This window comes from Passer domesticus, chromosome 8 (assembly GCF_036417665.1).
Source record: "Passer domesticus isolate bPasDom1 chromosome 8, bPasDom1.hap1, whole genome shotgun sequence".
Taxonomy (NCBI): Eukaryota; Metazoa; Chordata; class Aves; order Passeriformes; family Passeridae; genus Passer; species Passer domesticus.
Window position 1 is genome coordinate 49,348,347 of NC_087481.1, and position 17,861 is coordinate 49,366,207.

At 38.9% G+C, this 17,861-nt stretch overlaps 1 protein-coding gene and 1 long non-coding RNA gene across 2 annotated transcripts in view; one reads left to right on the forward strand and one right to left on the reverse strand.

The window, feature by feature from the left end:
- LOC135306802 (uncharacterized) overlaps positions 1–10,725 on the forward strand; it is a 193,020-nt gene extending 182,295 nt beyond the window's left edge. Inside the window, exons 17-18 of the mRNA XM_064431286.1 lie at positions 5,788–5,882; positions 7,064–10,725. The gene's annotated coding sequence lies outside the window, so the exon portion shown is untranslated. The remainder of the gene's footprint in view (positions 1–5,787; positions 5,883–7,063) is intronic.
- Positions 1–17,861, reverse strand: part of LOC135306805 (uncharacterized) — a 63,729-nt gene that overhangs the window by 34,287 nt on the left and 11,581 nt on the right. The window lies entirely within an intron of this gene.

Consider the following 17,861-nt stretch of genomic DNA (forward strand, 5'->3'; position numbering starts at 1 on the left):
CAAAACAAATGAAGCTCAGTATATTTTCTTAAACTCTGTTCACATTGCTCAACTTCAGCCTTTCTGTGGAAGTCAGCAGTTTAAAACCCCACACACTGAATGTTCATAAGAAAAAAGATTTTTTAAAAAAGGATAATTTTGGTTATTTGTTTAGGCAATATTTCATTAGAGGGAAGTGAAAGGGGGAAAGGCATCATCCTTCTTTTACTCAGCTTGTTAGTCATTCACCATGAGCAAGAGCACGTTCGTTGAGCGCTTCATGGGGAGAGAACAGCCTCAGTAGTGAGAGGAGTGGATCAAAACCTACATGCTGCCAACACAGTTTTTCAGCTGTTCTGAGTCAAGCAAACTCCTGGAAATACAGGGAAGTTCTCAAAAATAACTGTATCAAATGCAAAAAAGCCTTAAACACAGGCACTCAAAAATAATCCTTACTTCGACGTGAGGAAAAATTTGTATCTCTTCCCCCATTTCACCAGTTTTTACTCCTGTTCCTGCCATACGCTTTATTGTGGGAGGAAAAAAACCTACTCACATGTGGCAATTACTGCAAGATTGGGTTTTGATTCTCAATATTTCAGATTGCACACTGTGCAAACAATCCAAAATGAGACTCAGGTAACTTCTCACAGCTCCTCTCTTGCCCATCAGCAGCTGACATCAGATATCACTTCTCTAGGTAACTAGCACTCCTCAGGTGTAGATGAAAAAAAATAGACCAGGACACTTAATATTGCTATTCATATTACTAATTTTGACATTAATTTAAAACATTTGATATATTCATAATTATATAAAGTAGAGTTAAATAGCAAATTCTTTAATTAAGAAGCCAGGTATGATGTGATCATCCAGTCTGCCTTCTATGCATGACAGTGTAAAAAGGCTGAATTTATTTCTTTTTGAACTAGAACACCTTCATCAGTACATCTCAAGCTCCCTCGTAGTTTGCTTACAACACACATCTGCCTATTTTTCATACATGGGAGTGTTCTAGTATCACAGCAATAACTAAACTACTGACATATTAATACACCTGTAAGCAACGTGATACCACTCTTACTACCTTAATTAACTGAATAAAAAATATATTACAGAACCTTCAGTTTCTTGTCAACTTTGTATTGTATGATTTGGGGAGAAAAATGGAGATCAAGTCAGAATTTACTCCATTTTAGAGTTATAGAATGCCTGAACCTCTGGAGATGATCTAGTCCAACCCCACTGCTAAAGCAGATTCACCCATGGCAGGTTGCACAGGATCATGTCCAGGAGGGATTTTGAATATCTCCAGAGAAGAAGACTACACAGCCTCTCTGTGTAGCCTGTTCTTGTAAAGAAGCTTTTCCTCATATTAATTTTCTCCTGAAATTATTACTTTACATTCACCACAGAAAACCTGATCACCCCAAGGGATTTGATGTTAAATAATTTTTGTATTAGAGCCAGACAGTGTAGGACTTTTATCAAAAATGGAAGGTATGATTACATAACCTTTCTTGGATTTTTTTTTTATTTTTTCTTTCCAAAGAGCAGTTGTGCATTTATAATACAGGACACTTGCTCACCTATTTCTGGAACAGTCTGACTGCCCTGACAAAGTACCATTTGACCTCTTTCCTGGCTTTCATTCCATAAGTAAATATCCCATAATATTTGACACGGTTTCCAAAAACATTACCCCAGTACATTAGATTAAATTATTCCTAGATTCTAGAGTTCCTTTTATAGACACCCAAAGTTTTCCTCATGTAAGTAGGTATGCATCAGTGTCAAAGAGCACATAGGGAGGGAAAAAAAAGGAATTGTATAAAGTTTACTCCTGAAAGTCAGCTGAAGAACTTCTGCCTTTTGGCTATCAGTTGAACTCTCAGTGATGGCTGAAGCAGAGAAAGGAACGAATTAAAACACCCAATTGATAGATAATATATTTTCCAATTTTTTACAACAGCATGAAGGTCCAGCTGTGTCTGAAACCCTTCCTGGTTCTATGGAAAGAAAAGGAAAACAAACCAGTATTTCAGGAATATCCTTTCCTGTGACCAGTTTCCTTTCCTCAAAAGACTGCAATGATTCACAGCAAACACCCATCTACCACAACACTTTTCATAAGTCATCCTTGTAATCACAAGTCAAGTGACCCTGTGGTTTCATTCACTGAAAAGAGGTTTAAAAAGATTTGCTTGGTAAAGCAGTGAACAGGAAAGATAATTCCTCTGTCCTTGCAATTGTTCATCTTTATTTCCTTGTACTATCTCAGATTTCCCTGAACCTTGTCCTTTGATGCTTTCAGGGAAATTCAGGGTGGCTTCGTATTCAATAATTACTTGAATCTTAAACTATTCTTAAAACAACACTGTACCAAAAATTCCCAAAAGGGTTTGCACTCTGCAAATGAAGGATGCTGTGAGGATATACCTTCCTGTATTAGGTGCCCTCATGGCAATCTATTGTCTGGCATATCTGACTCTTATGAGGCAAGAAATGTGTTAGACTGTTAATTTCAAGAAAAAAATTACTTGGACAGAGTCAGGCAAAAAAGGAAAAAAAAACCCCAAAGAAGCGAAAAAGTGAGGAAGCTTTTGTAATCAACTGATTCAAAGAAAGGAAGAAGCACAGTATTTTGTTTAAAAGAAATTCCAGGTGCTGTAGCTCATAAGTAAAATGATGAATGAATGGAGCAGAATCTGTCTGACTGTAGTCTATATGTTCACTTTTTCTTTTCATATATTTCAGCATGGGCACAGTGCCTTTGTGTGTTTTGAATTGGTCAGATGTCCCTCTGACACTATACATTAAATAATGAAAACTTACAGGATACAGACAGCCAAGTTCTGGCAGCAACTTTCTCCCAAATATAACTTGATTGCAAGGGATAAAAAACGTTCTTTGAACCTGCCCTTTCACTGAAATTTGATTTTAAATACCATAGACATTTTCATAAAAATTAATAAAATCTCTGCTTAATGGAATGAGGTTTGGTTTTATTTTAAATTTCAAATGTTACCTGCTTTGCTCTTCTTTTTTTATGAGAAGTTAGAAGGAAAAAGACAAAGAAATATGCAAAACTACCACAGAAACTGATTATAGAATATTTTTCAGAAGAGAAAGTTATTTTTCAACCAGTTTTACAAATCAAAACACCACTGACTACAGTCAAACTTTCAAGCACATCTAAGAGTCTAGCCGAAAAGCTGCAGATACCACTGCTTTCCTTCATACTTGTCTAATACAAGCTCAGTATCTCTGCAACAAACACAAGTACCTAACCAAGTTTACGTGCTTTTTTTCATGGTGCCTTGCTACACGGGTCAAAACACAGTGGATTTGAATCACAAATTCTGGAACGACTGTAGCATTGCTTGGTTCATTAAAAGAGCTTAATATCTAGACTGATGATAATTTATGACTTTATTTTTTTCACCTACCTGGAATAGTCCAGAATCCAGTCTAGTTCTAATGCCAAGAAACTATTCCCTAGGATCTCAGTCCAAAACTCGTGAATTAAGTACGGTTGCGTGATGTAGTTGGAAGGATTCTCCAGAAAAGCACATCTTTGGTCAATGGAACACAGTTGGTAACTTCCAATATACATTCATGGACAACTTATTCCTCCCACTCATCACTTCCTACACATTCATCCTGCATTGTAGTTTATCTAAAGTTTAGTAGCTCCTGTCCTTGGTATTCTCTTCAATCTCTAATGCACTTACTGGCAGCAACCATGTAACTTTTCCCCATCTCCGCTTGCTCAAACAAGCCAAACTTTTACAGATCCTGAAGACAGAGCCTCTATTTTCCTATTTTCACAAATAGGTCTCTCTGCTTCTTTTACCCTGGATTCATTTTGCTGAACTGCAGTACCTGGGTCTTGTGCAGCCTTGTATTTGCAGGTGGTTTGCAAGGGACCTGAACACATGTAGGTCAGTCTCTCTTCATCCTCCTTTCTGCCACAGGAAACATAACTTACACCACCTCTAGTTTTCTCAGCAAAAAAGACCATATTATAAACCACATACATTGTTATATATCTATTTATGCTCTATTTATATAAACAGATAATGAAACAAACCTGTCACCACAACAACTCAACAATCACAATAAACATGTCCTTTTTTTTTTCTTTTTTGACATAGCTAACAGCACAGGAAAGTGGTGAGGGCATTGTAGATGCCATGCTATGTAAGTATGTGTGTATGATCAAATGGATCCATTTCTTAAGAACACTAATTTATTTTACTCCATGATTATCAACACAAATTGAAATTTGAAGCACACAGAGTTTTCAGTGTAAGCCTGACGTACACTGGCTTTCACCATGTGCCCCACCTGCTTTATCAAAAACCAATGACAACACCACGACAAGCAAAAAAAAATTTCCCTGGCCTGACTGCTCCTTAAATGTGGTTATTTTACTTAACTTATTTCAAAGGCTGATACTGAGCCGGAGTATTGTAGCAGGCTGAATATCAATCATTCATGATTGCATTGCTTTGCATCCCTGGGGATGGATGTGAAAATTTTTATTGACATTCTAGGCAGTCACGAGGAATTGTACCCTGACATCTAGTGCAAGCATTTACCTGATTCTTCATCTATCGGGAAAAACTCTGCTCTCTGCTGTCCACTGACATGTGTAAGCAAGGCAGGGCTGCTGAGGAGCCTACAATGGTGTGCTGATACAACTCTTTTTTGAAACTCCATTATTTACTCTCTCTTTTCTTAAAAAAACCCCAACAAAACAGGCTAGAAGGTAACCATGGTGAAGACGAGCCTCTCAGTGTGAGCTAAAAAATGCAATGTTTCTTGTGTGTCTGCAAAGGGCTGGGCAGGAACTCTATGAGTGAACTGTATCATTTGTTCCAATGATGTGTTAACTCAGATACCCAGGGATAACAATTTATTGTGACAGCCTCATTTTTCTCTCATATTGTAGTTTCTTTCATGCAGATTCTCTCATCTCACCCTCAGCTCTCTGCGTGTCTTCCCAGCCAGAAGACAATGCCTCCCAGCAGTCCAGTCTCCCTCTGTTCTGCTCTCCTGGGCTGGGAACCATTCCGCACTGCCAAGCCAGCCACTGAGGCACTCCAGACTGGGCATGACACCCCTGCCATCACACCAAATGTACAGTCTGAGCTCTCTCACAGGATCAGCATGTGGGAAGTCTATGTTTGCTCTCAAGGCAGAGTTTTGGTTTAGGGCAGATAAAACATTGCAGCAAAGAATCAACAGCTGCCAAACCCCCTCACACCTCAGCCTAGAGTGTGAATGTCCTGACCCTTACACCACAAAGTCAAACACGTGAGTAAAACCCTTTCCAGCAAGGCTTTGTTGAACTCTGAGCACAGTGATGGATGCACAGACACTGCTGGGGACCCAGGTAGAAGCCTGTCCTGAACAACTTGCAGGCACCAGGGGAAGACTTCCTCACCAGTTTCACAGATGTGGCTGACTGCACAAGTGCTACCACTGAAAAGTCAAACAAAATAATTTCACATAGTGCTAAAGATGTTTTAGGCTGGGCTGATTACCGCAGTATAAGGCAGAAAGATCTGAGACTGAATTAACCAATGTTCGGTCTGGAATGCTGATGAGCAGATGAGTGGCTAGTTTCAGTCTGTTGGGTTTTGTGCCTTTATTTATTTATTTGTTTGTTCATCATTTTCTAGGCACATGTGGGTCTTATTGAGTAAGTGAACACTTCTATTCTGCCTTGGAGAAGAGTAAAACATGTTAAAATAAATGGATTTCACTACGGTTTAAACCAACTGCATTTTCTCTCTGCAGCCTGCCAAGATGCAAAAGGCCATTTGCTGACCACTGGGCATTATGGAAAGACGGCGTGAAGTTCTGTCTGTTCTACATGCAGAAATTTGTTACAGGTATGGAAACAGCTCAGACATGGCCACGTCAGGGAATGACACTTTTATGGGCTCAAGATGGTACCAACAAAATTTGGTAGATGCATTTTGTCACTTTTACAGACAACTGCAGGTTGTATCCATGCAGTGTCCTTGGGGAAGATGTCATTCACTAGGGAAACACAGGAATTTGTTTAAATAAACCTCATCTGTAAGATATAGACAAAGCCCTAGACATAAAACCAAGCCTAGAGAGATCAGTATGAACTTTCTGCTTCTCACTGGTGGGGAACCAAGGAGAAGTCAATAAGCCGGGACAGCTCTGCTTTATGACTCTGCCTGACATACCCTGAGGAGTTTGGGGGAGTAATGTTTGCCATCAGGTGGATTGATCCTGATGTCTCTCCCACAGACTGCTGCTGGGTAGCCTGTGCAGAGTTCTACCTCTTTTTGTCTTATGACAACACTATATTTCTTCTCAGTGGTAAAAAAGGGAATAAGTACTTTTAATACACTTTTTTTTTTCTCCTTGGTAGATACAGATTGAGAAATGCAGAAGAGCAAATAAGACCCTTTAAGGCCTTTGAAGCAAATGGCTTTTAGAAAGGCTATGCTCCCCTCACTAATTGTTTAGTATTTTCTCAAGGTCAAGCAAAGGGCTTGAATCAATAATAAATTGCACACAACAAGCTAGACAGGTTAAGGAGACTTAGAACTCTTGTCAAAATACATGACATTAATTAACATTATGAAAGCAAAATAATAGTAGTACCCCATAAAAACTGCATTAGGAAGGAGATAGAATAACACAGTTCATGTTAACTTACTGCATAAAGGAAAGGAGGGGGTAGCATTTTTTTCTGGTGAGAGTTAGGAAACTATGTAGTTTAGAGGCTATAAAGAGACCTCAAATATAGATCAGAGATCTCAGGTGGTATTGGGGGACTCAGATGAAGTTCAACTGAGAAATGGTGGGTTATGTAGATATTAGGTCCAGTTGGGCTAAACACAGTTGCACTTGTTGCAATTTTATCCTTTGGTATGAAAAAAAAGAAGGAATGGAGGAAAAGAAAAAAAGAAATTATAGAAAGAAGAAAGTATATAAGGGAAGTAAGGATGAAAGAGAAAAGAGAAATTAGCAACGCATAAGAGATTCATCCTTGCCAGACCTATGCCTTCCTTTCTTTTTTTGCTGTCAGTAGTGGATGATCATGAACCAGCCAGAAGCAAAGAAACAAGGAAAGAGAAAGAGGGAGAAACTGTACAGGTGTGCTGCTGTTGTGTGTTCTGCTATCTGTGCCCTGATACCCTGAGTACTTCACTCTGCACTGAGGAAAAGCAGCAATATCAAAAGCTGCCCCTGGCCACACCAGAATTCAATCCAGCCTGTGTTGGAGTGACCTGTTTGTGATCTACTGCTCTGACCTTGCTGCAGATTTATGGCTTCTTGCCTGAGACAGTGCAAGGAGTCATAAAAAGTTTTTGATTTTTTCTTTTTAATTCTATACTGCTGCCATCAATAGCTCCTCTTTGGATGTGTTCTGCAAGCCTGTGAAATAAAACAACACCCAGACCTCTTCACACTTCTATCATTTTCTCTTCTACTATCTTGTTGTGTCATGTAGGAACCATAAAAGAATAAAAACTCAGCAAACTCTCCTACCAGTTCATGATGCACTCTAAGTACATTTTTATAGCAAATTTATTGTCAATGAGCCCAAATTACTCTTGGAAATCATCATAAAAGGCATAAAAAGGCTGATACTGTATATTTGATATACTCTGGAGGCTATCTCCAAGATGGAAGTGCAATTTTGAGAAACATCCACAATTACTGTGGGATGGTGATTTCTGAGTACATGGTGCGTTTGTGGTTTGGGCATGCATCACATTTATGGGCCAGTCCAATACTCATCTTTGAGAGGATGGAATTTGTACCCTTCTGTAACAATAAAAATCATTTTGCTGAGAAGATGTCTTCAGATTTCTTCTCTTTGTTACTGTAAAATACTGTCATTAAATGTATAGGAGATAATCAACCTTTCTTCTCTATTTCTTAGTTGTACAGACAAGGCTTCTTTCAGAAAAAAATTGGAATTGCATGAAGCAAATAAGCAAGGCAGGGAAGTTTTTAATAGTTCTAGGAAATTATATTAATTATAAAAATAACAGCAATAGTAATATTACTACTAACTCAGCAACCATAATTTCTAACCAGTAATTCACACTACAGTGAAGTTAATAGAACTTCTCAGGGTTGTAAGAACCTGCTGACCCCATAACATGTTGCAAATTCCACAAACGTGATACCTCCCAGACATGCCTTTGCAGAAATTTCTAAGGAATATTTTATTAATTAAGAGTCACAGCTGTCATTGGAGACAGAAAAAGTATTTAAACAACATATAACACTTTTTTCTGCCTCTCTGCTCTTCTGTCTCCAAGATAGATAGAAATGGACTTCCATGTGACTGCTGACAACTTCATGGCCATTGATTTCCTTCAGAGCAAAGTCAACATTTGCTGTTCATGCATGCACTCTCACAGCAGCAGAGTAAATTAATATTAAAGACATACAATATATAATTATAATTCTCTGTCAAGTGAGAATTTTGTTTTTATCTTACAGATGGCAAAGGAAGGCGAAAAGCAGCTGAGCATTAACAATCAGGCAGCTGCCATGCAGTACAGTCCTGACAAATTATTTTAACTCCCCTTGGTGTGCAAGTGTTTGAGGGAATCACAGTTTCCTCCCCTCAAATCTATCAGGTGTTGTTATCTCTGTAGATTTACATACCACCAATGCTTAAAAACATTACATTGGTGTGCTGGGAATCAACAGAGCCTCCCATCAGTTGGACTCATCTCTTTTTTGTGTTTGTTTCTCCAGATAAGCTCAGTCCTCAGGTAAAGTACACAAGACCTAGGGAGCTCCAACCAATTTTTTCATACTCATCCCAAAATAAAAAATTTGCAAATAGTGGATTGAAGGGGAATGGACAAGTTGACAGAACAAGAAATTCATGGAAGATACAGAAAACAGCAAAACCACATCTGACTCAGGAAGGCTCAGAGTTCAAGTTTCCCTCAAATATTCTTCTAATTTCTAGCATATTTTCACAATCTCTTCTGTAATCTTTGTCCTTCCCCTAGCCTTACTATTTCTTTGGCAGCTGGGTTTGGGCGCTGCTGGGGGTGGTCTACATGGATATTTTTTTCTCACACAGCACATCTGAGTAGCTTAATATGTTCATGGGTTCTTGGGAAAAAAACTTGAGGTTCACTAGGCTCCTCAGTGAGCTTTGTGTCCATATAAGAAACCCACAAATTTCTGTGATCAGCAGAGTATAACATTCTCTATATATAGTCGTGGTTAGGCAAGTGATAAATCCTACTGAAATGCAGGTATTCTGGATGTGCTATGAGGGGTCCAAAGAGGTAGTGGTCATCTTTAAAGATGTTCCCATTTTTCCCCCCTCTTGTAATACTGAAAGTATTTCTTGGAGGCTTTTCTGAACAAATGCAATATGAAAATGCTGAAGAACCTAGCCAAAGTACTTCCTAAAACATCTGTCATGACTGAGCTTTATTTTCATGTCTGAATTTTCAGTCTGAACTGTGGCTTGAATCATTCATATATCAGTACTCTTAGAAGAACCAAATTGTGTTCAGAAGCTTTTGCATCATATTTGGAATTCCATGAGACTCTTTGAACATGTGACTCCAAGAATTAAATTTGTAGGTTGTGTATGTCAATAAATGATGTCTCTTTCCTGTTTGTTTCAAAGGAAGACATTGCTCAGAATGGGAGGAATTTGTGTGGGCTCCTTGTATTGCCGTGAATCTCAGAAATAAAGTTAAATAGATGGGGAAAGGCTATGTTGGCATGGTTGCAGCTTGGGAAGCCATAGCTGAGCTACTTTTGAGCTGCTGATACTACTGGAGACAGAGCAACAAGATTCAGTATGAGAGGGAATGGATATTGCAGCCACCAGCTTGGGTTGAACTTCAAGTTAAAAAATTCCCTTTCCTTTTGCATATCTGGCTGTCCTAATGCAATTACCTGTACAGCACTCCTGAAGGGTCAGCAAGTGCTATTAGACTTGACAACAAACTGTCTGCCAGGACAACCTTTCCATGGAAAATCTGTGCTTAGTTCAGAATGCTGGAAGCCTGGGCAGACAGTGTAACATGGATGGTAAGGATGAACCAGCAGGAGTGACTGCAGGGTGAGTGGCTTCCCTTGCCCCCAGCACATTGTAATTTCCCATGAGTCATCTGGAAGATATTAACAGTCACCTAAGCCATGCCAAAAATAACATCTGTTTCTCCTGCTGAAACTAGTGACATTTAACTATAGAGGAGAAATGTAAATATCGTTGAAATATCTCCACTTCTGAAAAGTTCCTTTCATATCCACAAGTAGCTGCCAGATTTATCAAATAATAAATCAAAGTCACATCTCTCCAAATAGGAAAATGGCAACCCATAAATATCTGGACCAACCATTACCAGGCACAAGTACATTGTATTAGGGAAGGGTTCCATCAGACAGAACACGGTCAGCAAAATCCAGCTCCATGTTCTGCAAGAGGCTTCCTTTGCACATTTCTGTACAAAAGCAAGTTTTCCTGTGGCTTTTCTGGTCCAGCCTTCATGCCACAGAAGGCTTCTGTCAGGACGATGCAGCTCTTTCCACCACCCTGAGGAACTCAGCAGATCATCACTAGAATGTGGTGTGTCAAAAACCTGCAGCCCTCTAAGAATCTAGCCTATGAATATTTATGTTAATTTTTATTTGTGATTCTCATTATAAATATTTTAATTGCATAATTTGTAAAATTTGTTTTTTTCATGGACTATATTTAAAAGTAATTATATTAACTGCCTTTTTTAAAATAAAGAACTTATTTATAAAGCACAAGCTCTGTCACTTATGTTTCCTTTTCATCTTAATTTTTACTTTCATGAGATCTTATTCTGCAAAATGGGTTACATTGCAATCTGTGTGGATTTGTCTCAAATCTAACCCTTCTTCATACACTTCACAGCCATTGCTCACTGTAATGCCACAACCTTGGCAGTGATTGTATCATCAAGATAACAAGGTTCTGTCTGTTCCATAACAAATGCAGGCTAGGAAGGTAACATAATACCCAGGAAGTAAGAATTAATCTTTTAAATCCAAATATATTTCTGACAGCAGGCCTTTCTCTTGAATGCTCATAAGGACTGAGGCAAGCTGGATTCTCCAAGGTTTAGGGTCAGCCCTCTTACAATCTCCCCTGTGTAGCTTTGGGAATATGTCCTTCTTCAGGAACATGTTTAAAGTTGTTTAAATAAAACTATTGGTATTTTCCTAGGAGGTAGAGTTTTCAGTCTGTGTTTAGAGTTTATTAAAAAAAGCAAACCCCAAACTGATCTCATGAAAGAAAACATACCACTGATTTCAGAGAATGAATCTGCATTGGTGCAGTAAAGAAAGAAAACATACCATGAAAGAAAACATGAAAGAAAACATACCACTGATTTCAGAGAATGAATCTGCATTGGTGCAGTAAGCTTTGCTTTTCACACCCACAAAGAGGAAAACCATGAATTTATCAGATTTTACCACCCTTCATAGTTCTGTGAAAAGACTTGCTTTCTCTTATAAACAAGTGTTATGGACATTCTACTAGTTACTGACACACTCTACAAGAAGTAAAAGTTCCAGAAATATTCTCCACTATGTGCTTGTTTTTTTACTGGTTTAGTCCTTTTCTACTAACAAGATAAGGAACTAGAGCCTAGAAATCACTTGGGAGTAGGGGAAGTGTATAGTGGAATTAATATTTTCTATGAAAAGGTATCCAGTGCACACTGTCTATGAAATCTCAGCAGCAGGTGAAACTGGAAAATGAAAAGGAAACTGAAATTTATATTCTTCTGACAAGAGCTGTTGAGATCCAGTTTTCAGTCATCTCTGCCTTGACACAACCACACTCAGGAGGCTGCTTTGGCTACACTGTAGCTTTAATTAAACACACCTATCATTTTTGCTTTTAATGAGCAAATGTGTAAAATCAGTGAAACCACAACCAAGACTGGCATGAGTTGACCATGTCAGTAAGATATCCAATAGCAGGATTGCCAGATTTCATGGGCAGGTTTCAGTTTGCCAAATTCAGTAGCCAGATTATCAGAAGCTTTTGGCACATTGGATGCAAAGCTGTTGAGTGCCTGAAAGGGAGCAAAGAGCCTGTGAAAGTCTGGCTCCTGTTGGGCAGTGAGACTGAGCTGGAGAATGGCCCTTCCAGGTGCATTGAAACTTGTCCTGTTGCTGTCAGCTCTGGGCATGTTCAGCAGGCAATCAGAGTGTTCTGGCACTGTGGCTGTCAAATCAGCACCTCTCTTGGGTTCTGAAGGGGCACATACATAAGCAAAACAACAGAGGTAGAGATACGCTCAAAACCAAAAGATTTTCTTGTCCCTGGGATGTTTTAAGCTTAGGAAAAATTGCTCTTCATTCTGCACAAACCCAAATCTGACACCTCACAGCTTCCTGCTGAGCTGCACAGCTCTCAGCACTAACAGTGTTTTTATCACCGTTTGACAATTGTGAGCCCATGGAGTTAAACACTCCTAACTTGGCTCTCAACTCCAGCTGCCCTCTGTGCCTTGCCAAGGCTCCTGCAAGAGTGCCAACACAATCAGCTTCTGCTAGGGGCAGACAAGAACTGGTCTGCCTTTTCAGGAAGAACTTTTCAGAGTTCCAACATTTCCTATCTGTAGTGAAATACAGAATTTGGTAAATATATATGTAAAGATACATACACACACAGACACACACACACATACTAGAAGGAAATTGCGTCTGGTTTGAGAGCAATTTCTGGTTCTTGAATTTTCTGGCTTCTATCATAGCTCCTCACACAGCAGTTTTTGTTATTTATATTCCCATTTAATTTGGTCTAGGACATGATTGCTGAAGCTACCTTGCCTATCTAAAGTTCACAATAATTTGATTTTCAGAAACCTGTTAAGAACAAGTGTTAGACTGGAAGACCACAAAGTAAGAGTATGTTGCCTACAGGACAGACAAATTCCTTTTTCTGAGAAAATAGGATAAAATAAGGTAACATTAAAGAAACTGCTACAAACTAGCTGTGCTGAACAGTCAGAAAACTAATGTCTGAGTTCTTGGCAGGCTGAACATCCAGATCTAGAGACTGAAACTCAGCCCAGGACACAGAGGACAGAAGTACCCGTCTCCTATTTCCCTCCATGGAAGAACAATCAATAAAAATTATCAAATTTCTATCACAATCCTGGACACAGAGGATTGATGAAGGAAAATTATTGAGTGTCTGATCTAAAGCTGGTCTCAGTTACAAGAGTGTCAAAATTCATCAGTTTGAGTAGATCAGGCCTTCAAGGTTGTTTCTACTGATTGATGTCTCACTGTTGTTTCAGATGTCACCAAATAGCATAAGTACTAATAAATTCCCAGGGAAAACCAGATTGAATGGACAGTGTACCAGACCCTTGTGCATCCTGATCAGTCTCCCCTTAGAACACATAATTAGCTAAAAGTATTTTTGACTTCTCCTTGAGGCTGCACAAGCATTTTTCATTTCATAAGTCATTTCTGAGAGGGCCTCCAGAGAAAGTGTGATACTGGCTTTAAAGTCTTTTTAAAAAAGATTTGGCTCAAATAGAAAAAATACAGCCAAGACAGCAGCAACAATACTCTCTGCATTGCCCTGTAAATATTAAGTTCACAATGTAATATGTGCCAATTAAGGGTGATTTGTGCTGTAGACCAATATACAATATACTAAACAATTGAATGAAATCAGTACCATATTTTAAAATATAACATCCAAACAGCCATCATATAGCAAAGCCTTATAGAATTGCTGAACTCAAATTAATATAAAACCACGTTTAAGAGATATATAGATTACAAGGTTCTCCTGACAATTCCAGCCAGGACCATTTACATCTGCCTTGTTTTGTTTTTCTGTTCCATTTGTTATTTCTATTCCTGAAGTATGGAGCAAATATCTAGTCTACTGGAAGCCAAAGACAAAACTTGGTGATTTATTTTTTTTATGTTGGTAATAAAAAGAAAATCAATAAAATAAATTAAGAAAACAATGCATTCAGATGGGCAGATATTAAAAATTCATCTTTTTCAACAGTCACAGGGAAGCTTGTAAGAAAAAGTTTTAGTATGATCTGTGATCATTTTATACAGACATTGACAGAAAGATAAGTCGTTTAATGTTAATTGTGTCATCACAATTGGTTTGCCTTTTTTTTGTTTGTTTTGTTGGGTTTATTTTATTTTTAGTTCAGGACATAACCAGGTGTAAAAACCACACCTGGAAGAGAAAAATCTCAGCATCTTTTCCAATGAGATGAAATGAAAATAATTGCAAGATTGTCTGCCAAAAAAAGAGGTTCAGATGTCCTTATACATACTGATATGAAATCTGAAAAGTTACATTGGCTCACTAGCTGAAACAATAGTGTTTTTAACATGGAAGTTGAAATGCAATTACAAACTGCAAGGATTAAGGGTTTCATTAGGATCCATAAGCAGATGTTTGATTTCTGGAATTACCAGATTCTTCACAGGTAGAGCTGCTTAAAAGCAACCCTTTCACTCAGTCCCCTGGTTTCTTTTGTCACTTGTCTAAATCTGTCCTTCTGCAGACATTGGCCATTCTGCCTTTACCAGAAGCTAAGCAAGCAAGGTGGTAAAAGTTTCAATATCCCTGCCTATTCCAAGGAGATACAGTTTATTTTTGCTGTTCAGGCCAGTAGTCCACTGGACTGCATTTCTATGCCTTTCCACTCTCCATTGCACCCATTTTGAACAAATTATTTTGCCTTTGGTTGTTCACTCCACAACTAGAAATGTACTGTGTATTTCTGACAAGCACTTGGAATTGTACTGAGTAAAAAACCAAAACAAGCTACCAAACAAAACAAACTGAAAAGCCCAAAGCAACAGAAAACTCTCATTAAGAGAATTTGCTATGATTCATTATCTGACCTCTGAGATGTGAATTACCAATCACAGGAAATAAATGTTACATGGCATCTTCAGTGTTCAGAGACAGAATTTCAGAGTGCTTGATTTACTGATGAGTAAAACAAAACCAAAAGATTTTAATCCCTGATTAAAAGAAATGCATATTTTTTAAGTGAAAAGGCTCTGAATCTATGCATAATCCCTGCTAGCATCCATGACTCAAGAGGAAGCATTTAATTTTGCCTTCTTTCTGCTATTTTTCTTCTATTTTTGAATGATGTGGAGAGGGTGGAAGTTATTCCACAGAGCAAATTTCAGCCAATAAACTGACAGTGAAGTGAATGAGGCTCTCTACATGACAGTTCTTTCTCCCTGTGTAATCACCAGAGAAGTCTATCCATAAATGACCCTTGGTTTTCATTTAAAAGCCTATCATCTCAGTAGGAAAAGTCTTCTAAAGCCTTCTGACTTAGAGAGAAAAAGCTCTGGTAGCTGGCCTAAGGGCAATTTCTTCCTTCTGTTTACCTCTTGAGAGGCAGCAGCCCAAATACATTACTGTCTAGAAAGTCCTGCTCATAAAATGGGGGGAGGAATGGGGAAGGAACAAAATAAAAAGAGATCTGGAGCTGAGGCAGAGAGAAAATCAGGGTATTATATCCTGTAGTGCAAGCAGCAGGTCTGTCAAGAGGTACATGATTAAGATTTAACCCAAGATCCACCCAGTACAATCTTTATTATTTTTGTGGGGCCATGCCCATGCAACTTTCCCTGACAGTACAATTTACTTTATGAAAGCTCTTTGTCTTAAGAGGCATTGCAGGACCCCATGGAAAGCTGGTGATCATCACCATGCTAGTTTGCCTCTAATTTTTACCAATTCTTTCAAGCTAACATAACCCATTAAAATAAAACTCAGTCCCTGCCTGGATAAATCTTACAGCATGGGCTAGACAAATATGTGCTCTTCTTTGCAAGGTGGTCTGTTCCCTGCACAGGAAAAAAATGAGTGAATTTTCCTCCTCTCTGGAAAATGATTCTCCACAACAGCTGCAGCCAGCACCCTCAACACCTTCACAGAGAGCAGCAATCATTCAGGACTCTTAATTGGTGTATGTGACATAGACCCCTTCATGAGGGACCACATGGTCTTAATGAAAAAGTCTCCACTGACAGAAAAATATGTTTAAATTATGTTCAGGAGAGGCCAAGCCCCTGGACAGCTTCCTTGCCTGGGTAATTCAACAGAATAAAAAAAAGTTCAGTTTTGTTTTCCTTTTGGGCTCCTAGTGCTAATTAAGGCTGACCAGAAGAGTTCCTGAAGTGGCCAAAGTTGTCTCCATCAGCAGCCTCCCACAGAGGAGTTGCCACAGCAAGTTCACATTGCTGCTCCCAACTAACAGTACCATGGAGCTGCTGAACTCCTGTCCCTCTGGAAGAGCCCTCATCTGTCCCACATGGACACAGCAATGCTGAGAGAACAAGATCTCATCCTGATGGCAAGGAACCAAAGTGTCTCTCTTTCATGCCTTGAGGCCTGTGTCTGCTCTTTCACCACACCTCTTCACAAGCTCACACAAAGCCTCTCATTCCCCATCCCCATCCCCTCCTTCTGGCCTCTTCATGGGGAGAACAACAGCTGAGAGCCTCCCCTGCCCATCTCAAGCATCTGGCCTTCATCTAGCAGGCTTTTACACCTCCACTAGCATGCCAGAAACAACCAGAAACAACCACTCCAAAACCCTAACAAAACCTTCTTAAGTACCACGCTCCATGGCAGGGCTGCAGTTGCATTTCTAGGGAGCTGCAGATTTCCTTAAAGATGCCCATAAGCCTTGTTATTACCTGACACAGCTCAGCTGAAGATAAGTGATTTTGTGCAACTGCAATCTGACTAATCACTGACAAAAAATCCCCAAATCTCTGGGCTGCCTGACTTGTACTGAAAAAATCAAGGTCAATGTATTTCTAGATTTTTCTAGAATAGTCTTGAGCCCAGCACCACTCACTCTCAGACAAAGCTCAGTATGGCATCTGAGACTTGACAAAGTGTCTCAGCCAAGATGCACAGATAATTTGTAGTAATTGCAGGTGGCTCATGCAGAGCCATGAGAAGAAGCCTCCCTTGAGTCAACTTACACTTAAGCTGAATTTCGTCCAAGAAGATATTTGACTTAGTTTTTTTTTTTTTTATCAAAGCCAAAAAAGGAATTAAAAAAGCTTTTAATCACTGTAAGAACTCCATTTAATCAGAATACTGTCTGAGTTTGTTTCTTTAGCACTGATGAATTAACCTAATTAATCACAGTGTGATTTAGCTAAGAGTTTTGGTACTGTAATATTACAAGTTTTTCTGTTAGTTGCTTGCATTTGTGTCTGTTACAAACCTTGTTTACAGCAAAAGGTTGATTAGAGAGGTCTTAAAAGCAACCCCCGACCAAATGAATGAATTTCTATGTTCAGACCCTGCTATTCTTATTTTCCAAATGAGTATATTTAAATAATTAATATGAACTACCCAATGATACACGTGATTCTAATTATGCAAACTGAAACCAAGTAAACAAATCCAGTGGTTCTAAGTGAACCAGATATTTGCAGAGGAAAGGAATGTAAGACTCTGAAGTAGCTAGGGCCATAAATTACATTACCTATGCTGCCATCATATTCTCCACTTTTTCCGCCTTCCTTGAGGAATTCATTCAGACATTGGACTCACAGCTTTTTGTCTGGCTACTTTGCAATGCACAACCTCATGAAAATCAGCCTACTGCTGAAATTGGAAAGAAACCACAATCACAGGACAAACTGGTTAATGCAAAGTCAGATGTAACAACAAGATTGGAACAAGTTTAAACTCACAGCCCAGTGGAGTCATGGCCAGAGAATTTTTCTGAAACCATATGGTATCTGCCATGAGGATGTCAAGAAATATTGTTCTTAGCCACATAGCTGTCTGAGGGATGGCAGATGGAGGA